Below are 23,368 nucleotides of genomic sequence, written 5' to 3'. Positions count from 1 at the left end.
TCCCTTGCTCATTGCACCATCAGGATTCAAGCAAGCCGGGCCGACGACGCCTGAAATGGCAGAAACCGGTCCCCGGAAGCTTGTTTCCTTCCCAGTATAAGAATTGGCTTGGTAGTTTGGTTTGCCCTGTTCCCATCATGCACTGGGACAGGAACAGACTAATTTGCATATAGCCAAGTTCTGAGCTGGGATGGTGCAGTGAGCTAAAAAACGGTGATGGATCAAGCCCTGATCTTTGGACTGGGTAAGAGTGGTCTGCTTAATTCAGGCACTCTGTTCATCACCACCCCCTTTTCTGAATCATCATGTCGGGTAGATCTGAGAGCGAGAAGCGGGCCACCAGGGTCACGAGCCGAGAAGGTTCTACTCAATCTAATACCATTGATCGCTTTGCCCGCCCGAAAGGCACTCCTGGGGGGCTGGGTAGAGCCCGGGTGAATCTGGAGAGGACCTTCCTGCGACAGACGACCTGACGCTGCGAGATGTCATGGGCGCCATTGCCAGTATAAAGACCTCTATGGGCCAGCAGTACGAGACACTGGCCTCGAAGATACACTGTGGCTATCGAGGTTAACCTCATCAGAACGGATCTTGCAAAGACTAATGAGCGGGTAAAATCGCTGGACATTAAAACTGCAAGTCTCACTACTGATGTTTCGGACCTTCAGACTGAGGTCCACAATCTCCGGAAATTTAACGACTTGTTTGCTCGTCGGCTGGATGATTACGAGAGCTGGGCCAGGCGAAACAACGTCCGCATCATTGGTGTTCCGGAACGTTCCAAAGCAGGGTCTACGGATCTTTTGGTTGAGGACCTCGTGCTGAACCACCTGGCACCCAAGGGTCTCAGTAACTTCTTCACTGTGGAGCGTGCCCCACAGAGTCCCAGGTGGTAAGCCTAAATTGGGAGCCAGGATCTTCAACTTTCGGGAAAGAGATGCTATTCTCCAGGCATCGCGCACTGGTGGGCCCACGAAATTTGACAATGCATCCATCAGTTTTTACCCGGACTTCACGCAGTCAGTTCAAAAACAGCGCATGAACTTCATGGGTGTGAAACGACGCCTCCGAGATATGAGCCTAAAGTACGCAATGCTGTTCCCGGCCCGCTTGAGGGTCGAATATGAGGAGCGCACTTTCTTTTTTGATCGCCCGGAAGCTGCTAGTGACTGGCTTGATACTCTGCCAACGCAGCGCGACCGATTTGAACACTCCGGCGGTGCTGAAGGTGGCATTGAGGAACGGGTGGAGTGAGTCCCCACCGGAGGGCCGGCTATATGGACTTGCAGCAGCGGTTTGACTGTTATTGAGCGCGTGTATATTGTTTACCCGGGGATGGGAGGGTTCGGGTTTCTTCCTCCTCTAAGGGGTTCATTTTTCTTTTCGTAGATTAGTTTAATGGGGCGACAGGCACACTGCAAGTTGGGGTGGTTCTTTGGATCGACGCAGGGGTGCAGGGTGGGGGGGTGTGTGTTGGGTATTCTTTTGGGGGAAGGGGGGGGTCTTCTGTTTCTTTGTTTACTCCGAGGTTTCATTTCAACGCACGATTTGCTTGATGTGACTGTCCTTATGCGGGGGGGACGCTGGGTACGTTTCTGCAATGGGGGGTAGGGGGCTGAGGGTGTTGAGTTGGAATGTGAACGGGTTGGGTGATAGGATCAAGCGGGGGATAGTTTTGCAGTATTTGACACGTCTTTCACCCGATGTTGTGTTGCTTCAGGAAACTCATTTGATAGGGAACACTTGCCATGCGCTGAATAGGAGGGGGTATCGTCTGGTGGCGCACTCAGGTTTCACCACGGGTTCGAGGGGGGCGGGCGTCTTGGTTCGTAACTCCCTCCCCTTGGAGATAGATGACGTCGTGCTTGACGATCGTGGCCGATACGCGGCCATTACGGGGCGATGGGAGGGGAAGACTATTTCCATACTCTCTGTCTATGTTCCACCAGGTCTACAGTCCGCTACGTTCTCTGATTTAGGTGGGGTGGTTTTGAACTTCCCCGAGGGCATGTTGATAATGGGTGGCGACTTCAATTCAGTGGTTAGTGGTGATGATGATCGTAACCCCCCCAGAACTCTCTTGAGATCGCAGTCATGGTTGGGTGATTTTCTGGATGCGATGGGTTTAGTGGATAGCTGGAGGCACTTACACCCTGGACAGTCACAGTACACTTTTCATTCAGGAGCGCATGGTAGTCTTTCGAGGCTTGACTATATCCTAGTGCCTGCGGTGCAGATGGTCTCCGTAACGGAAGTGCGTCACTTGGCTAGGGGGATTTCGGATCACTCTCCACTTTGGCTTGGTATTGATTTGTCCTTGGGAGCGGAGGGCCGTGTTGCCCCGATCAACCCCTGGCACCTACGCAGCCCCAAGACTAGGGCTGCAGTGGTTCAATGCATGGAACACTACTTTAATGAGAACGTGGGGTCGGTGTCCTCTTCCGTTTCCCTCTGGGAGGCCTATAAGACTGTGATTCAGGGTCAGGTCCTGTCCTTGATTGCTAGCGCGAAAAAAAGTAAGAATGAGGAGGTTGTTTGCCTTGAAACTGATATCACAGCTTTGGAGGAAGATTTGGGATCTGGGGCTACACCTGAGAAGTTGCATGTTTTGGCCCTTAAACAGGCTGACTACAGGGCTCTGGTGACGGATGCAGCCAGGATGATGTATCGTGTGCAACAGGGGCGACTGTATGATGTTGGTGATAAGGCCGGGAAGTTGATTGCCTGGTTGGATAAGAGAGTGTTTGAATAGGGTTGTGCCTGCTGTGGAAGGGGTGGATGGCTCGCGGGTTGTGGACCCTGTTGAGATAGTCGCGGCTTTTGCTCAGCACTTCCGGAAAGTCTACGCGCCGGTCTCGGACCGGCCGGAGGAGGACTCGCATTTGCTACTGAGAGATATCGCGCTGCCTAGCCTCTCGGAGTCTGACCATGAGCTTATGGAAGCGGACTTTTCCACTGATGAAATAGCGCTTGCTATCCGTTCCCTTCGTTCGGGCAAGGCCACTGGCCCGAATGGTATTCCGGTGGAGCTGTACAAGCTGTGCCCGGATAAGATGGCGCCGCACCTACGTCGCATGTTCTTGGAATCGCGGGATCTCGGACTCCTTCCCCGGGATCAGAGATTGGCGTCTATTGTGGTAATTCATAAAGATGGGAAACCCCGTGAGCAGTGTTCGTCGTATAGACCGATCTCGCTTCTGAATGTTGAGCCTAAGGTTTTGGCGAAAGTATTGGCGAATCGACTAGTTACAGTGATTGGTGGCTTGGTACATCCAGACCAGTCAGGATTTATCCCCCACCGTAATACTGCGCTCAATCTCCGCCGTCTTCATGGCGCTCTGACGCGGGCGGGGTCACTTCGTGAGCCGGCCATCTTGGTTTCTTTGGACACCTCGATGGCCTTTGACACAATAGAGTGGTCGTATTTATGGGCGGCTCTCTCGAGGTTCGGTTTCGGCCCGCGTTTTATCGGGTGGGTCCAGCTCCTCTACGAACAACCATTGGCACAAGTGGTGGTGAACGGCAGGGCCTCGGAGTCCTTCGTTCTTGGTAGAGGCACGCGACAGGGCTGCCCGTTGTCACCGCTGCTCTTCGCACTTGCTCTTGAACCCCTTGCCGCGTGGCTCCGATGGGAGCCGTCGCTTAAGGGCATTAGTTGGTCCCCGGGATATGAAGATCGTGTTTCATTGTACGCGGATGATATCTTGTTATACTTGACTTCCCCTCGTAAATCCCTGGGAGTGTTTGACGTGCTGCGCTCCTTCGGTAGAAACTCTGGCTTGTCCATCAATTGGACCAAGTCTTGTATTTACCCGCTCACTGGAGAACTGCCCTTGCTGCCCCGTGTCTGCCCGATACCTGTGGTACGTGACGGCTTCAAATATTTGGGGATTTATATCTCCTTGGACTCTGCGGTGCGGTATGAGAGGAATTTACTGCCGCCACTTCGTCGGCTGCGGTCGGACGTTATGGGTTGGTGTGGCTTGCCGCTGTCCCCGTTGGGGAGAGCCGCCCTGTTTAAGATGATGTCTCTCCCCCGGTTCCTTTATGCCCTTCAAAATACGCTCGATCTGGTCCCAGCTAGTTATTTCCGTGAGGTTGAGGGCCTCCAACGGCAACTGGTATGGGGCGGGTGGCCTCGTATTGCGTTCTCGAAACTGACTCTACCTTGGTATGATGGCGGTATAGCGCTGCCCGACATCAAGCGCTATTACTGGGCATCTCAGTTGTGTGCTATCAACCATGCCATGTATGGTCCTACCCCTAACCCAGCGTTTGAGATGGATAAATGGCAGCTACCGGGTGGCGACTACAATAGGGCGCTTTACTCTAAAGCTGCTAGGAAGACACTTACTGGTCCTACTGCGGTCGCGGTGCGAGTTTGGACTAGTGCGACGGCAGCCACGGGATGGACAGACAAGCTGACTAGAGCAACTCCGCTTTATGCGGCTGAACGGCTGGGGAATCTCTGGACGAAGGGGTTCGACAAGTGGGATCTTATAGGTATCAGTCGCGTAGGGGACCTCCTGGTCAAGGACAGGATCAAGACTTTTGCCGAACTCCAGCGGGAATACAGCCTGAGTGATAGGGAATACTACCGCTATCTTCAAATTCGCCATGCATTTGCTTCGGTGTTTCCGGATGGTGCCGTTGTCCCGGAATCCTCCTCCCTGGAAGACAGGGTGCTCGATGGACATGTCCCTGATAGTACCATCTCTCTTATATATAAGAAGCTTATTAACGCCCGCTCTGACTTCCTTGTGCAGCTCCGTAATACCTGGACCCCGGATGGGCTTGAGTTGGATGACGAAGACTGGCAGGCCGCGGTGTGTTCTCCAAAGGAAGTGGCGATTCCGGCGCGTCTACGGCTAGCGCAATTGAAGATTTTACACCGCGTCTATGTCACGGGTCCACGCCTGATGAGGATGGGTTATTCGTTGGATGGGTTGTGCAGGCGTGGCAGTGGTATGCTTGCTACTTTTCTCCATATCATATGGGAATGTCCGGATGTGGTTTCTTACTGGAACAGCGTGCATGATATTATGGAGGAGGTGACGGGTGTGTCTTTACTGCCAGAGGCAAGGAGGTGCCTTCTGAACGTCTGGGAGCCCAATGATTATAGCGTGGCGCAGACTCGGTGGGCCACCCTCGGCAACATGATCGCCAAACGGGACATAGCCCAATTGTGGGGGTCCCAGAGGGCGCCCTCGGCATCGGAATGGGTGGAATGCATGGATTGGTGTATGTTTAGAGAGAAAACGGTGTACACTGCCCGTGGTAGGCCTAGGAAATGGGGTAAGGTGTGGGGTCAGTGGAATGCGTATCGAGGAGAGATTTGTACCCCCCTCCGTGGATTCCGTTGCTATCCCTCTGTCTCCGTGACCTCGCTTTCCATGCATCCTTCTCCTATACCACACAGTTTGCTTGTCCGCTCTTGGCCCTTCTTTCTACCCCCTTAGGATTTATCCTTCTTTAGACCAGCCTCAGTGGCTGGCTTTCCCCCTCTGCTGGTGGAGATGGTCACTTCGATAACAGTCTTACCTCGGACTTTGTTTCTGTGTTGTTTTGTTTCAATTATAAAATGTGAAACCTTTTTATTATCCCCTTACAGCCGCCAACCCTGTTTATTGACGTGTTACCATTGTGATTGATTCCAGGGGTGGATGGGCCTTGTACTGTTTTCGATTGTGTTGTGGATTATTACTGGCCGGCCCTGGGGGTTGTAGGTCTGTATTTGTATGACTTTTCTGATAATAAAGGTTTAAAAAAAAAAAAAAATACGGCCCTTCTGTTTAAAAGATCAATTGTAGCTGTGATGTTATTTTCTCAGAAAATGGATAAAAGGCCCCCTAGGATCCTGTTAAAAATCTATCAAGCGAATTGCTTAAGCATAGCTATGTACGGGGCAGGTATCTGGGGGCTTTATGATGTCTCTCCTATTCAGGTCATAGAAAATGCCTTTTTAAGATTTTTAGTAGCTGTCCCACAAAGTACATCGGTTTTTAACTGTCATAGCGAATTAGGGATTTCGCACATTGCCGATTTGATTAAAATGCAGCCCAAGCTACTCTGGCATAGAGTTTGGACATCGCCACACTTAGCACTAAACAGAGAGATCTTAACAGACTCTATGGGTCTAGACCAGTCTGGAAAAATCCCATGGCTAAACTATATAAGAAAGCTATCTAATGATCTAGGGAGACCAGACTTTTATACTGATCTTAGTGTAATGAATACTATGTCTAGAAAACAGTTAAAGGGAATCTGCTTAAGCCATTTTGAGTCCTTAAGAATTGGGCTGGAAATTAATAAAAGTACTGTCCTTCGGCATCAAATGACCTTGATTTGTGACACTATTCAACCATATTTAGTAGTTTGTCCTGGTGGCTATGACAGATACGTCCTGACTAGGTTCAGGTTTGATAGTTTCCATCGCTTAGTATCTTTCCCTACCACCAATGATTGGTCCAGACAGCTTTGTCCATAAGACAATCTTTCTATACAGACTACCATGCATGTGACCCTCTTCTGCAAATTCCTAGTATCTTTCCCTACCACCAATGATTGGTCCAGACAGCTTTGGCCATAAGACTATCTTTCTATACAGACTACCATGCATGTGACCCTCTTCTGCAAATTCTATGTGAATGAACGTGCTAAATGGATTATGCTCTTTTTTTAAAAAGGCGCATGGAGGCAATGTCATCCAGCCTTTTTATTATTACAATTACTGGAAAATGTTTTACGTAATTGGAATTATGGCTGGGTTCCTGAAAAGTGCAATAAGAAAAAGGAAAAGTTGAATTTTTGTTATGAAATAATCTTAATCAAATATATGTATCTTGATGACAGCTGTGGATGTATTTTAACTTGTAAATGTATTGAAATTAATTGCATTGTCTATGATATTTGTGGCTTTTATGGTTTTTATGATATTTAAAAATCGAATAAAGCATTTTCAGATCAGACCATAGGATAACTGACTGGTATGACTCGAAAAATCTTCTAATTGTGAAGTTTTGAAACTTTAAAATATTCATCTAAAATCAGGCGAATAACGAATTTCGAATTCCTCACCTGTGATCAGGAGAGAAGCCAGTACTGTACCTTTCAGCCCAGTACTGAACCGCAAAAGTAATTAGAACTGTACTTATCAGTAACCTGAATTTTCACTGAAGAGTTTCAAAGTGAGAACTTTTAAAATACAGTTATATTCTTTAACAATCATTGCAATAACCAAAACGCTTTTACTAAACTGTTTTCAGCTTAGATCCCGGAACTGAATCTAGGATCCAGTACCAGAGTTACAAAAGTAATCTATAAAGTAATCAACTGCATTTATGTAGAAAAACCCATTGAGCTCAATGTTAAATTGTGTTTGGAACTGTGTTGCCTACTGCAACCACTGTAACTATTGTACATGAAAAGTATATTACCTTTTTGCAAAGTAATTACCTAAAGTCACTCATATTGAGCATTGTATAGTTTGATACCTGTTGGTTCTAGAAATAAAACAACTATATCGTTTGATATAAAAACAATTGGCCTGGAGTTCAGTTCTTGAGTGTGTGAAACCTTTTGCTGACTAAGTGTGTACAACAAATGCTTTACACTGTCCTCTGATACTGCCTTACTGCTCGACCAAGCTACCGCTTTAGAGAGTAAGGTCAGATCTGACTGTTATACCTCTGGAGATTGGGGACTCTATACACACTGTACCTTACTTTGGTCCAGTGTATATAGAGCCACTTTCTTACACCCACCCCCAACCAGCTTCAGAGGAGTCCGTAGTAAAGTAGTAAAGTAAAGTAGTAAAGTAAAATAACCAGCCTCAACAACACAGGGATCCAAGGAAAAGCTCTGGACTGGATCACCTCGTTCCTCTCCGACAGAACCCAGAGAGTCCGACTCCCTCCCTTACGCTCCATAACCACCAAGACCATCTGCGGCGTACCCCAAGGTTCCTCGCTCAGCCCAACCCTCTTCAATATCTACATGAGCCCCCGCGCCGCCATCGCTCGCAATCATAACCTCAACATCATCTCCTACGCCGACGACACTCAGCTGATACTCTCCCTCACCAAAGACCCAGACACCGCCAAAACCAACCTCCAGGAAGGAATGAAAGACGTCGCGGAATGGATGAAGCGCAGCCGTCTGAAACTCAACTCAGACAAAATGGAGGTCCCCATCCTCGGACAATCCCCATCCGCCTGGGACGACTCCTGGTGCCCCACGGCGCTGGGCACCGCAACGACACCCACAGACCACGCTCGCAACCTAGGATTCATCCTAGACTCCTCCCTCACGATGACCAAACAAGTCAACGCCATCTCATCGTCATGCTTCAACACCCGGCGCATGCTCCGAAAGATCTTCCGGTGGATCCCCACCAAAACCAGGACAGTCACCCAGGCCCTCGTCACCAGCCGACTGGACTACGGGAATGCCCTGTACGCAGAAACCACCGCCAAACTACAGAAACGACTCCAGCGCATACAGAACACCTCCGCACGACTCATCCTCAACATCCCTCGCTGCAGCCACATAACACCCCACCTGAGAAACCTACACTGGCTCCAAGTCAGCAAGAGGATCACGTTCAGGCTCCTCACCCACGCACACAAAGCGCTCCACAACATGGGCCCCGAATACCTCAACAACTGCCTCTCGTTCTACACCCCCACCCTCCAGCTCCGCTCCGCCAGCCTCGCCCTCACCATCGTCCCAAGGATCCGCAGACCCACAACCGGAGGAAGATCGTTCCCCTACCTGGCCGCCAAGACATGGAACTCCCTTCCCTCACACATACGACTGACCCAGGACCACCTCACCTTCAGGAAGCACCTCAAGACCTGGCTATTCGAGCAGTAACAGCACCCCCCTCCCTTCAGCGCCTTGAGACCCTCACGGGTGAGTAGCGCGCTCTATAAATGCATTGATTGATTGATTGTTTGAAAGGTAACTTTTGGAATGAGGTCTAAAACAGGCCTATACTTTAATAAGTTATTGTTTTCCACCACTGCAGAGAGACGTGCACTGGCCTTTACCAACACAAGATCCTCTAATTGACCCTCCCCATGTGGACATTTGGCTTAAAGACATTGCTGCAGTGGGCTTATGTCACCAGGCTTGGGGTGCTATGATGATGCATGGAGTCAGCATTCCTAGGAAGCGTATTAACGTTTCTACTGAGATGAAGATTTGGCTGAAAAAGAGGCAAAGAGCTGGTGGAATGCCAGGACCCTTTGCAGGATATGCAGTCATTGCCTATGGCCGAGCTTAGTACTACCTCTAAGAAGGGCTGAATTTGGAGAGGCTGTAGCTTAAACTTTCTGGAATTTATAGTGAACCTAAGGCTGTGTAGGAGTGAGATGGTAGCCTGCATATGCACTAGGCACTGGTTCTTCCTTAAGCTCTTGATCAGCCAACTGTCAAGGTAGTAAAAAATGTGGATGCTCCCCTACTTAAGTAGCAGCTACCACTTCCAGGCACTTGGTGAAGTCCATTGGGGCAGTAGTGATGCCAATTGGAAGCACCTCAAACTGATATTGATGGCCACTTACTACAAAGCGTAGGTAAATGGGATGTAAAAAACAGGCATTCTTGAGGTCAAACGCCATTGTGGTTACCTTGTTGAAGAAGAGGGATGACATTCTGCAGAGTTAGCATTTGGAAGTGTTATGAGAAGATGTACCAGTTGAGGGGCCTGAAGTCCAAAATGGTCCCGGGGAACCTGTCCTTGGGGAGGAGGAAGTATACCCACTTGCTCCAGTGGTAGGGACCCCTGGTTAAATTGTGCCTTTTAAAGGACTGCTTCTACCTCTTCCTCTAAAAGTTAGAGATATTTGCTGCTAAAAGTAATAGTGAGGGTGTGGGTACGGGGTGGGATGCTGGAAGTAGGTGTGATAAGTTATCGGCAAAAGCCATGGCGAACCATAACTAATACCCAGTTGTCTGATATGATTTCCTGCTAGTGAGGGAGGAAACCCTGCAGTTTGCCCCCATCAGTTGTTGTGTGTTAGGGGGCAGGCAGAAAGAGTGAGTGTTTTGAGGTGAAGGCTCCAGCTTAGCAACCTCCTTTACCCCCGCCTCTGTTGTTGTTCCTTTTGCAGGCACTCCCAATGTGTCCTCATGGCAACTGCTGGTGGTATGATTGTTGCAGCCTGTAGTCCGAGAGGAAGGGTTGGGGAAAAGGCTTTGGAAGTGGCCCTAGACTGGTTGCTCCAATAGGAGTCTCTAAGAGATAATGTCTGTAAAGTGTCAATGGGTTTGGAGGTATCAGTGTCTTTCTTGATTTTTTCTAACAACTGGTCCACCTGAAGGTCGAAGAGATGTTCGCCACTGGTTGGCTGGGCAGATGTTTTTAGACTTCAGGATTAAAGTCTGAGATATGAAGACATGCATGGAATCTGATAATGATGTTGGTGTTAATCTTTTGAGATGTATAGGCAGCCCCCAGGGTACAACGGAAGGTGGAACTGAGGACGGTCTTTCTTTCTGCCCCCAATTCTTCATCCCTCTTTCTAACTAGGGAGAGGCATAACTAGTTCCTTCATTACGTCCCAATGAGCCCAGTCAAACCGGGAGAGGAGGCTGACCAAGTTGGATATCCTTCAGCGAGTGGTGGCTTCAACAGTTATCCTCTTTCCAGCAGTATAAAGCTTCTTGCTCTCCTTGTCAGGCAGGGAAGCATGGCCTGTGGCATGAGCAGAAGCCGGTTTGCATGTAGTACAGACCACCAGGAAGCCAAGAGGAATGGGACCCATGATAGTGAGTCATTGGGGGAGGGCTTATATTTGCTCTTGACCAGTGGCATTACCACCTTCATCTTAATGGGTTCCTTGAAGGTGTCTGTGAGAAGTTGGCCTGGTATATGATTAGGCTGTGGGGTTTTAGGTTTAAACCTATAATAACTGATAAAACCCCACTGAAAGAGAAATAGCCCTCACCAGTGAAAACATATAAACACTTAAACACCTGCACAACCACAAACTAAATGCCATTCAAAAAAAGGAAAAAAGAGTGAAAGAGTCATTTTTTTTCTTCCTGAAGGGGCCAATACAATGTAACTTTGTTATACAAGCTAGCAGTAAGAAAGACTGGGCTAACATTATTCTGCTTGAGTTTTGATGTTTAGGGATGCCACTAAAATATTGTTTCTTCTTCTTTTGCTTGTTTCAGTTTTTGTGGTCTTTGGTCTAGAGATGCAGGGTTGGGGCATGTTTTAGGTCTCGTTTAATTATTTTTTAATCTGTTGAGCATCAGGAAATATCAAAATCATATTTGATATTTTTGCTGCTTTTGATTCTTTCACGGATAGGTAAAATGGCGGTTTCAGAAGAATCTTTCCTAATATGTGTCATCACATTTACCCACAGAGAATGGGTAAAAAGCCTTAATACATCAGCCCACAGTTTCTAGTGGGTCAGCATTGATAGTAGGTGAATTGCCAACACCTCAGGCTTACACATTCAATGCAAGGTATAGTGACAAGTATATGTATAAAGAGCGCTATCACCAAGCATCTGGGATAGTGGTGAAAACATGACACTAGACTTTTGGAAAACATGGAACGCAGTGTCACTTGGAATGCTCTGCAGAAAAAGGTTCTTTCAACAAAGATTGGAGTGATATTGTTTGTATTTGCAGTGATTCAGCTACGTATATGAAAAAGTTGTGTGATGACCTGTCAAAATTGATACCCGAGCTGAACTAATGCCCTGTAGGAGATCCTTGCCACTTGTTAGATGGTATGCAGAAAGCATCTTTACATTCTTCAGAGTTAATGAGGGATGATGCTGTTTACTTTTTGGTCCATTCTGGAACACTGTTTTCTTATGCACAGGAACTAAAACGCAAATATTTATCATTTCTTGCTTTGTGTGGCATCAAAGAAAGTCATCTCAACTGTGTCCTATAGCTGATTGTTCTCAGTCCAAGGGGCTATTAATGCTATATTATCCATGTGGTAACCGTTTACAGAATGTTTGCTGAGTGATGATGCCAAATGCAAGAAATGTGAGGATCTTTGGTCGCATATTGATAGTGATGTAAAAAAAAAGTACACTCTACTGCATTATTAGATTTTTACAGGAAAACATAACTGCTGTGGTGGACATGATAAAAAAAAAACTAGAGTCTGAAAAAACCCTTGTCTGCCAAGTGTTCAGCATAATTGGTGTAGATGTGAAACATCTCCTTGAGAGTAGGTTGGGCGACAACTTTAATGACTTTGGCACTGCAACATGTTCCATGTTAGAGTGCTTGCCGCTTTGTAAGCAAAGCAATGTTGAAGAGCAATTCAGGAACGTTTATTTTAAAATGTATGAGAAATAGCTTGCAATGATGCATAGAAATGTCCCTTCACCACCAATGGCATTTGACGTCAATGAAATCTCACTGTGGTACTCTGTACAAGTTCCTGATCCCTTCAGTAAAGGGGAATTTTCTCCGTAGTTTCAAAAGTGCTGCTTCATTTTTGACCACTCCAATAACTTTGAGGGCATAAGTTCCCAGCTCAATGCAAATGTTGCAGAACCTGCCATGAGGATCACAATGTTAAAGTGCACCAGTATTGGCATGGAAAGCAATGTCAAAGGCCAGAGTTAACAAATTGTGTACTGGCTGTTTTGGCATTGCCCATCTCAAGTGACAATGTTGAGAGGGCCTTTTCACAGAAGTTTACATGGAAAGGAAAGAGCGAGCGCACATGACCAAAGGATCACTGAAGAAATATTGTATGGTGTACTACAATAAGTTTAATTTGCAAACATCTATTTGGACCTCATATACACAATACGTACACTGTCTATATACCATGTTCTATCAATGCAGAAAGCAAGCAATAATAAAAGCAAAACGTTCCATAAACACCGGAAAAACACTTTTTTTTGTTTTTAGTGGCGCGCAAAGGTGTAACCACTGATAACTGTATTTTTAGGTATTGGAATCACTGAAAAAACCCCACCAGAATTTATCAAAAATAGAAACTGAAAACAGGAAAGCCTATATATGATGCTCACTATTCTAGTGAGCACCTTGCACCAGCCCAAACAACCCTTATGGTGATGGTTGTAAAGGCAACCTTATAGACCAGCTATTCTAGTGGTAGCATGGACAAAGCAGTCTTAGGCTAAACTCAAGAGGGCATGTGAAGCCAGCTGTTTTACCATATGCAATCCCTTTAATACCAAGTGAAAGGACACCACACAGGTTGTATATCAAAATATATATGTATTTATTTCTAACACAATCCTCTGAACTCTTTATGAAGTCAGAGACACCAGCACATAACAAGATACTCAATTATAATACAATAAGTTGCACAAGATACAACAATGCCCTAGGGGCACTTTGAACCATATACTAAAATAGTGGTATAAGAACCACGTCACAAACAAAGGATAGGCCTAGGGCCTGGAGAATCGCTGGGGCTATGCTGTACTACCAAAGGATAGGAAGTAGGAGGCCCACGGGATGCACGTGCAGTGTCTTTACACGCACGCAAGTTACCATAGAGTTACAATGGGAACGAAAGAATTGAAACTAGTTCTTTTAGGACACTTACCGATGGACTAGGGAAAAGCTACTTGAAACTAGGACACTAGGATAGTCAATACCCAGGAGTACCGAAATACTCGCGTTACCTCACCCACAGGAAGTGGGTGCATAGGTGTCAAAGTGTGTCGGGTTTCATCGCGGATTCCTATGGAGCCTTGGAGAAAGATGCTGCAGGCGACCAGGAGGGAAGTGTCCGGGTGGATCGAGGATGAAGAGTACCTGAAAGCAGAGGGGACAGAGTCTGGGTCACTAGCCAGTGACCAGGAAGGAACCAGGCGATGTCGCGAAGCAATCAGGTGATGTCGTGAAGCTGGTCTCTGCAGCCACGTGGACCAGGAGGTGTCGATGACGACCAGGAGCTGGATACGGACTGTCCCACGAAGGCTCTCGCTGTCGGCAGTGTCGGCTTCCGGATTGGAGTCAACAAGCCTTGGCAAAGGCAACGCACGCAGGAATAGAAGATGGCTTACGGATCAGACCAGCAAGGTCTGATGGACTTCTCCTTTTCAGGGAAGCAAGGGCCAGTCTGGAGCAACCAGACCAGCTGTGTAAATCGAAAGGTTCGTCGTCACAGAGGCCACTAGCCAACGGGCAAGTGCCCTGACAGACACGTCGAGCAGGAAAATGCAGAAGGGCCCCACGCAGAACTCGTGGAGTGCTGATCTTCGGTGCAGTTGGTGCTCGGGGCTGGGGCTTCTCAATCCCCAATGCACAACCTCGAGGGTGCCTCAGAAGTTGCACGGAAAGCAATTCTCTGGCTTTCCAAGATGGCCGGTCCCACGTTTCTCGTCGCCTCCACGGGTCTCAGCTCTGCTGTGACTGTGGATCGGGCTGTTGGAAGTCTGGAAGTCCGGGTCTTGTCAGGCTCTGTGCTCGGGCTCCGGCAGGAACGTCGACAAAGCAAACCGTTGATCGCTTGATGGTGCCTGCTTGCACAGGGTGGTCACTCCTTGACCACAAGGGAGATTCTTCTGTCTTCTATCTTCAAGTAGAACGTCGAAGGTCCAGAGTTTCGTTTCAAGTTTAAATTTAAATTTGTTTTATTGATTTCAAGAGCAAAGACAGGCAATACATTGCAATAGGAAGGCATCATGCCGAGCTTAGCAGAAAAGCAAAACTTCAAAAATGAAACCCCAAAACTACCACCCCCGACCCCCCCACTCCAGCCAGTGTGCCATAACAGAAAAGCAATCGCCAAGCCACTCGTAATGGATATAGTGCGCCCTGCCAAGAGGTCATGGAGGATCATGAGGGACCTCTGTGAGGCGTAGTAAGCGGAGATACCTGGGACATGTGATCTCATTGAATTCAGTGGAGAGGAGGGACAGCAGTGGTAACCATACTTTCCGAAACGTGGCTGCAAACTGTGTGAGTGCAGCCTGAATGCGCTCCATGCCCAATGTAAACCAGAGCTTATGTAGCCATCCCGTATGGGTGGGTTTGGTGGAGGATCCTCAGAGTGACAAAACGTGTTGTGTCGCCACCTGTACAGCAATCCCCATTTGACGCCCTCGGACTGATTTCAGGGGGAAGGTGAGCGCATTGGGAAGGCCTAAGATAGCATAGGCAGGGAACTGTGGGATTTCAGTGTCGAAAGTTTTATCTATATCATCTAAGACCGCTGTCCAATAGTCCTTGACTTCCCGATAGTCCCAGAGGAGATGAGTCATGGTGCCCTGTTCCCCGCAGCCTCTCCAACAGAGCGCACTACGAGCCGGATTCCCTTTGTTGACCCTAACAGGGGTAAGATGCCAGTAAAGGGCCAGTTTCACCGCTGCCTCCCTACCCGCTGTGTTGCGTGTAGTGTGGGAAGCCCTAAAGTATATGGAGCTCCATTCCCGGGTCGTCAAGGTCCTCCCCAGCTCTGCCTCCCAACGTCTCTGTCCCGCCGCTCGACCTGGGGCACTTGGGGGTGTGAGCATCTTGTAAAGGTTCGAGATAAGATGCTTGTCCGATTCCTTTGTCACCAGCCACCGCTCAAAATTAGTCATACGTCTGCTCACCAAGGGAGCATAATCTGGATGCGTGAGCCAGTGCCGGAATTGAAAGTATTGGAACCGGTGGGGGGTGACAACATTATAACCTTTCGACAGATCGGAGAGAGAGAGAAAGCCCTGCAAGTCAAAAAGATGGCCTGCCGACCTGCAGCTCGTGCCGCGCCACTGCGAGAAGGCGTGGGGGTCAGTACCCGGTGGGAATTCGGGGTTGTCCAGGAGGGGGGTCAGCGGGGAGGAGAAGGTTGTCAGTTCTCTCTTAACGGCAACCGTGGCCCACACGCGTAGGATGGTGCGAGTGATGGGAGATTTCTGGAGATATTTCGGTCGATCATGGCGGCGAAGGAACGGCATTTTCCAAAGAGATGTGTGGGCCATGGCCCTGTCTTGAAATAACCATCTCTTTTCGGATTCCGGTCTATATCAATCCACCAGATAACGGAGTTGGGAAGCCTGGAAATATTGCTGGAGATTGGGGATCCCGAGGCCACCCTCGTCTAAGCTGCGATATGCCAGTTGTTTGTGCAAGCACGGGCGTTTCCCCCCCAGATGAAATGGTGAAGAGCAGTCTGCAGACCTGTGAGAGCACCAGCCGGGGGAGTTACCGGAATGGTTTGGAAGATGTACAAAATCCTAGGCAGGGCCGACATTTTCACTGCTGCGGCGCGGCCCAGCAAAGAGAGCGGTTGTTTAGACCACCGCGCAAGGTCGGCTCGAATCCGGGAGGCGAGGGTCGCGTAGTTGAGGGTGACCGTCGAATCTGTGGAGGAGGTGAGCGTGATGCCCAAGTAAGAGAGTTGTGTTGTCGTCTGTAGGCCTCCGCCATACTGTGGCGCGCCTTCCAGAGCTCGGGCATTCCTGCCTAAGGGCAGTATCAACGACTTCCCCCTGTTAATTTTGAAGGCAAACATGGGGCTAAAGGTGTCAATCTCCTCCAAAAAAGCAGGGATCGAGCGGTCCGGGTAGTCGAGAGCAGCTATAATGTCGTCGGCATAAAGGCCGATTGTATGGGGCTCCCGCCAAAAGTGATGGCGTGGATGTTGGGGTTTTCGCAAATTTTTTGCGCCAACGGCTCAACATAGAGAGCAAATAAAAGGGGCGAAAGTGGACACCCTTGCCTCGTGCGCTGTTGGATTTCGAAGGGGCTGGAGCGGAAGCCGCACAAACAGACCCGCGATAAAGGACGATGGTAACAGCTCGCGATCCAAGATTGAAAGCGATCCCCGAGCCGGAACCGAGCCAGGACCCGCTGCAAAAAGGTCCAATCGACGCGGTCAAACGCACTTTCAGCGTCGATGGCGACGAGAGCCGAATCCGATTGTTGTAAGTGGGCCTTGTCAACCAGGTGGAGGATCCGCTTGGTGTTATCGCTACACTGGCGGCTAGGGACTAAACCCGATTGGTCGGGTTCTAGAATCCCAGGCAGGCACGTCCCGAGGCGAGCGGCCAATACTCCGGTAAAAAGCTTCAGGTCTAGATTGAGGAGAGAGATGGGGTGGAACGCCGAGCAGTGTGTGGGGTCTTTGCCAGGTTTAGGCAGCACCACGATTTCAGCCGCCAACATATCTGGGGGGATGGAGCCTGGACCAGTGAATGAGTTGAAGAGCCGAGTGAGGATAAGAGCGAGTAGTGAGCTGAAAGTCTTATAAATACCGGCTGAGAAGCCATCAGGCCCCGGGGACTTAAGAGGGCGGAGGCGAGAGATAGCTGCCACCACCTCCTACAAACGGATGGGAGCTTCCAGGGCGTCTGCCGTAACCGGGGAGAATGCGGTAATCTCCGCTGTCTCCAGATAGCTATCGATATTCCCGCTCGGGACAGTGTCAGCGCGGTATAGTGAGGCGTAGAAGTCCCTGAAAGTTTCCGCGATCCTCGTCTCCCCCTCAACGGTAACACCATTGTTATCCCGAAGGCCGGAAATCTTCGAGCGCTGGGATTTGGCTTTCAGCGCGCTGACCAGGAGGCGGCCAGTTCTATTCCCCCCGACGTAGTACGAATGGCGCAATCGGAGAGCAGCGAACTCTGCCCTGTCTGTGTCTAGGCTGGCCAATTGGGCCCTGGCGGCCTTCAACTGCTTCCACACCCGTGGAGCCCCGGTGCGGCTGTGAACTCTCTCGAGCTCAGAAACCTGGGCGGAGAGGATCTCCCGCTTCGCCTTACGAACCTTAGACTCTGCTACCTCTATTGCGATGAGGTCCCCGCGGGCAACCGATTTCAGGGCTCCCCACAAAGCTGAGATCGACGTCTCTGGCGTGTCGTTAATGGCTAAATAATCGGTAATACACGCACTGAGTTGTTTAGTAACCTCCGGGCGCTGTAACAGAGTTTCGCGCAGTCTCCACGCCCCATGGGGATGGCTAGGGCTGGGGAGCTCAAGTAATATCTCCACGGCGTCATGATCGGAGAGAGCGGCAGGGACAATGCTAGCGTCAGCGAGGGCAGCGGCTAGGTCGGAGGAGCCGAGGAAGTAGTCAAGTCTGGCATAAGTGCGGTGCACGTGGGAGTAAAAAGTGAACTGGGATGCAGTAGGGTGTTTGGCCCTCCATAAATCCACCAGACCCCGCTCGTGTAGCCAAGCCTTACCTGCGATAGAAAGGGTGCCCGTGTCCCCAAACCTATGTCCGGATCTATCCATATGAGTGTCCAACACTAGATTGAGGTCCCCCCCCAAGGAGTAAGAGAGAGTTGGGTGATTGAAGCGTCTCTGAAATGGCACTCTTCATAAAGGGCTCTTGACCTGTGTTAGGATCGTAAAGGGAACCGATGGTGAGACGTTGGTCGCCAATGTAAAAGCTGTAAGCAAGGAGCCTGCCTTTAATTTCCCCCACTTTATCCCCTACTCGCCCCTGGAAGCGCCTAGAAACCAGAATGGCCACCCCCGCTTTCTTTGATGGAATTGAGGAAAAAAACTGCTGGGGAAAAGCGCGAGAGCGCATCCTATGCCAGTCTTTCGCAAGCAGGTGGGTCTCTTGGAGTAAACAAACCTCAGCCCCCGAATTCTCCAGATATGAGATCACTGCCCTCCGCTTGATGGGATTGTTCAAGCCCTTCACATTAAGGGTCAACACCTTCAAAACAGAATTAGCCATCGCGAGTCAGGTAGAGAAGAGGCATTGTATGAGGATGATCGCGCCGCTCCCTGAAACGATGGTGGAGGGCAACAGACCCAGTTTGTTGAACCCCCCCGCCCTCCCCGGCCCCCCCTCCCCAAAACTCCCACCCCCCCACCACTCCCCTCCCTATCCCCAACAAACCCCCCGATCCCAAAAACCAACCCCCTCCTCCCACCACCCTGTCCCCAACATCCCAACCGTGTGAATACAAAGTCCCAGTCCTGTCAGTCCAACACAGGGCTGTGGTAGTGATACCTAGTGGGGCGATGTCCAGTGACGACCGTCGTGGCCCCCCGCCCGTCCCCCCTCCTAGCATGCAACTGTGCTGTGATGATCCCCCCAAAAAGGGAAGTCAATCAGAGGATGACGTTTCTTTGGCCACTTCCAAGATGGCCGTGGCTCTCTCCTGTGAGATAATGTGGGCCTCGGACTTTGATCGCAACTCCGGGGAGCGTCTGCGGCCCACCATCTGCCAACCTCCTCTGGAGGGTCCCTGGGAGGACCTCACTGGTGGTGCATCATCTGCCATCTCTATGCCCAGTAGTGCACAAGTGTCCTTGAGTGAACGCAGCTGTTGTAGGGCTCCGTTCCATTTGAATATCAGGCAGAACGGGTGTCCCCAGGAGTAAGGAATCTCTTGTTTACGCAGGAAGTCCGTAGCCACCTTGAATGCCTTCCTCTTCTGGAGAGTGATAGCTGAAAGATCTTGATACAAGGCAATGGGATGACCGCGGAATTGAAGGAACTGGTTACGCCGGGCTTCACGGAGAATCCTCTCTTTGAGCGGGAAGTCAGGGAGGAACGCTAAAATGTCCGGTGGTGGGGCAGGTGAGCGCCTAGGAAGCCCCACTCTATGTGCCCTGTCTATCCTGATGACAAAGTCGGAGGGTTGTACCAGGATCTCACGGAAAAGATCTTGTAGATAGCCAGTAACGTCCGTCCCCTCTGCCTTCTGAGGGACCCCCCGGACCCGTATGTTGTTACGGCGGGACCGATTTTTTAAGTCCTCCGCGTGGGCCTGGAGGTCTACCTCTTGATCTTTGAGCCGTAGGACCTCCTGCTGAAGTTGCTCGACCTCCTCGCTTCTCTCTTGATCGAGTCCTCAATGGCGACCACTCGCTCTCCAAGGCCCTCCACATCTCTCCTGAGCTCTCTAACCTCCTCGGCAACCTCCTGCTTCAGGGATTTGAAGTCGTCTCTAAGAGAGTTAAACAAGGACTCCAAAAAAGATTTAGTGATGGGCACATGGTCATCGGAGGGCGCTGGTTGTGATTTTGTGATCTCGTGGGAGGGTGGACCTTGGTCGGGTCTAGTGTGGCTTTTCGCAAGCATCTCAGGAAGCGTGCGGTCCCCTTTCTTCCTGAGGCCCGCCATGTTGGCCACTGCGCCTCTTCCAGGCCTACGTCCTAGACTGTCAAGGCTCTTGGGGCAAAGTTGTGCATTTGTGTAGCCCCAAACGTACTCTTGCCTGGCGTCACGGTGGGTATCACCGCTGCCTAAGTTTGCGGTCTTTGTATCTCTAAACCCAGTGGCCGGTGAAGGGTGGCCCCGACGTGAGGCCACCGACACAGGGTTCCAGCTACCTCTGCTTCGTGTACGCAACGATCCTCTGGCCAGGGGGCGGCAGCAGTCGGGTAGGCAGCAGTCGGGTAGGGCTCCGATATAGATGTGGCCCCCCAGGCCCTGCCACGAGAAGTTTTGCGAGGGGCTGATTGCGCACACCAGGGCAGACTATCCCTTTGTCATGGGCAGATTCCTCAGTGTGGCGCCCAGGGCCCTCCCACTTCGCCTCCGTGGTCGCCTGGCAGTCGTTTGTTGGGGCCCCGCCGTCTACGCCCCCCGTGCCTCCGCGCAGTGACCCTGCTCTCAGGTGTGTGTCCCCTTCGCTCCGCCGCCTCCTCGCCAGAAGAGCGTGGCCTGTTGATCCTGCTAAGCCTGACGCCGGGGGCTCGATTATGCCCCCCGAGCCTTCTGCTCCCACCAGTCCCAAGTCGCTCTCCTCACCTCCGTGTGGGCCCCAAGGGCCGTTGCTCAACCGGCTCTTCTAGGGGCCGCCAGGAGCCATGGGTGGTTCTCTTCCCGCCTTCCGGTGCCTCGGAGGGCTCCTACTTCGGCTCCCGTATAGGCCCGGAGCCGGGGCCTCGATTACCGCTCCTCCCGGCCGGCTCTGCCTCACGCCGCCGGGAGAGTCGTGATGGCGGGTGCTCGCTCCGTTCGCCGCTTACACTCGCCTCTGGCCCCAAGCAGGCGGGTTGGGAGCTCGGCCGACGTCTTGCTGCGGGAAGACCTGGCCGACAGCCAGGGGTCAAATTGGCCGCAATTACTCTGCGGGAACAAGCCGCCATTTCGTTCACCTGCGAGCCGGCAAGTGTCTCACGGCTTGGAGGGAGCTCGGGGGCCGCGCGGGCCAGGTCGCGGCCACACTGGAGCGGCTGCAAGGTGCCCCCACGAGGCACTCAGGTTTCGAAGTGCTGGGGGGGGGTTAAACTGCGGTATAAAGGGCGTTAATGGGGATCGGGATGGGGAGCCACAGAAATCACCGTCCTCTCAGGCCGCCATCTTGGCCATGCCCCCTCGTTTCAAGTTTCAGTCAGGATTAATCTAAAGTCAGCTCCTACCTATATAGCAAATTTAGGGGCTGGATTACCTGCTAGGTCCCTCCTATGGGTGGGACCCAGGAAGGGGGTGGTTACACCCCTTTCCCTTTGTCCAGTTTCGCGCTGGGGCTGGAGTGCCCCAGCACCAGTTTGAACTGGACTATGCATGGGACACCTTGTGTGCCCCAGGCAGTGTCTCATTTCATTCAGCCCGCCCTGCCCCAATACACTATGGCCTGTCTGGGGTGGTGCTAGCACCTCCCAAGACAGGAAACCTATTGTCCAAGCCTCCCTCGCTGGAAGGACTCCCAGCAGCAGGAGGTCAGACTTGTGTCTGTGGCAGCAGCATCCATTTTGTGATGCTGAGGCTCTGGTTAACTTTAACCCGGGATTAGTAGGAACAACATGTCTTCTCCCTCTAGAAGGGTGGAATGCTACCCCCGTCACCAGAACTGGCGAGCGGGTAGTATTCCAAAGCGATTCCTCTAGAGGCTTTTCATCGATGCATGTCTGCCACAGCGGATTGGCTCTGGTCCAACTCCTTGCAGTTTAACAGCACAAAGACCGAGGTGTTGTACTGTTCTACGGATCGGATTCCTCGTGAACTCCCGGAGAACTTTTGGCCCACGACCTTTCCCGAGATTGTGTCAGCTGCTGAGTCTGCACGCAACCTGGGAGTGATTTTCGGCCCCAATTTGCAGCTGGATATGTACGTGAATAAGACCACATCCACATGCATGATGCTGTTACGTATGCTACGTAAAGTTCTGCCCCTTCTCCCCGAGCAGGCCAGGCCCGAAGTAGTGCGTGGTACCATCTTGAGTCGTCTTGACTATTGTAATGCGCTACTTCTGGAGGCTCCAAAAACACTGCTGGGGAAGTTGCAGCGGGTGCAGAACTTGGCTGCCAAGTTGGCTCTTTCCCGCCCTACTCACAGCTCCTCTGCAGCAGCCCTACGAGACCTACACTGGCTGCCGGTGCACTTACGTGTCTGCTATAAGGCTGCATGTTTAGTGTTTAGGGCGGTAGATGGACAAGGCCCGGTTCCATTGCAGAATATGTTTGTCTGGTACTCTCCGTCGCGGTCCCTACGCTCGTCTTTGGCTCATCTGCTTGTGGTACCAAGATTCCAGAGAGTGAGGATGGGTGGCCGCTCGTTCAGTGTCGCGGCGGCCAAGCTCTGGAATTCTCTACCACCGTCCCTACGAAGCCAAAGGGACTTCCTCCCGTTTAGAAAAGCCCTGAAAACCCATCTTTTCCCCAGGGTTGTCTGAGCAGCGTATGCGGTGTTAATCGTGGATTTCAAGCGCCAGGATGCCCTTGGGGTGACAGGACCGCGCTATATAAATATACATACATACATATGACACCTTACACGACATGTTTTGATAAAGCCAAACCAAAGTTAGCAATAACCGCGAGGATTATAATGCACTTAAGAGTATATGGTATGGCTAATCATAGAACAGCTATAAGGACATGGTACCGAAAGCTGCAGACAGGCTCAGCTCATGCTAGAGCACCATCTCACATAAAACCAAGCACTCTGCCTCCAGGATTGTTAAGGCCTGCCATAGGAGAGACTTATAGGTGCATATGTGTCTATATATAATGGTAGGTATAGGAATACTATACCTAAGCAAGGGGTGATTACACAACCTTGCCCCAGCTGAGTGATCAGCCAGTTGTGTCAGTTTGGATGGCCAGCCAGGGGTGGCATAAGATATGCTGCAGCCCCTGGTAGGCCTTGGGTGCATCTAAGCCCTGGGTACCTATAGTACACTGTACAGTGACTCACAAGAGTGTCCCAAATCCCAATTGGTGATGTACCTAAAGTACATGGTGTGAAATTTAGAGAGAACAGCAGGGCTATGGGTCTGATTAGCAGGCCCACAGCCACATTAAGTCGAAATCCAGTGAAGCAAAAAGCAAAAAATGGGGTGACCATAGGAAAGCAGACCCTACTCTCCTACAGTGTCTGACAGATTTTAACATTATATTTGGCATGGGGAGATATTGTACCATTCTCTCTGACCTAGACAAGGTCTCTCCTAAAAAATCATATTCTTGATGGAGGACATGTGTATATATCCACCTTGTG

General features: G+C 50.5%; 1 protein-coding gene across 2 annotated transcripts in view; it reads right to left on the bottom strand.

Moving 5' to 3' along the window:
- Positions 1 to 23,368, bottom strand: part of USP34 (ubiquitin specific peptidase 34) — a 2,681,755-nt gene that overhangs the window by 2,234,063 nt on the left and 424,324 nt on the right. The gene's annotated exons all lie outside the window — the stretch shown is intronic.

The sequence above is a fragment of the Lissotriton helveticus genome, chromosome 6 (genome assembly GCF_964261635.1).
Source record: "Lissotriton helveticus chromosome 6, aLisHel1.1, whole genome shotgun sequence".
Lineage (NCBI taxonomy): Eukaryota > Metazoa > Chordata > Amphibia > Caudata > Salamandridae > Lissotriton > Lissotriton helveticus.
The sequence above is the reverse complement of the archived record's forward strand: the minus strand, read 5'-3'. Positions and strand labels throughout refer to the sequence as shown.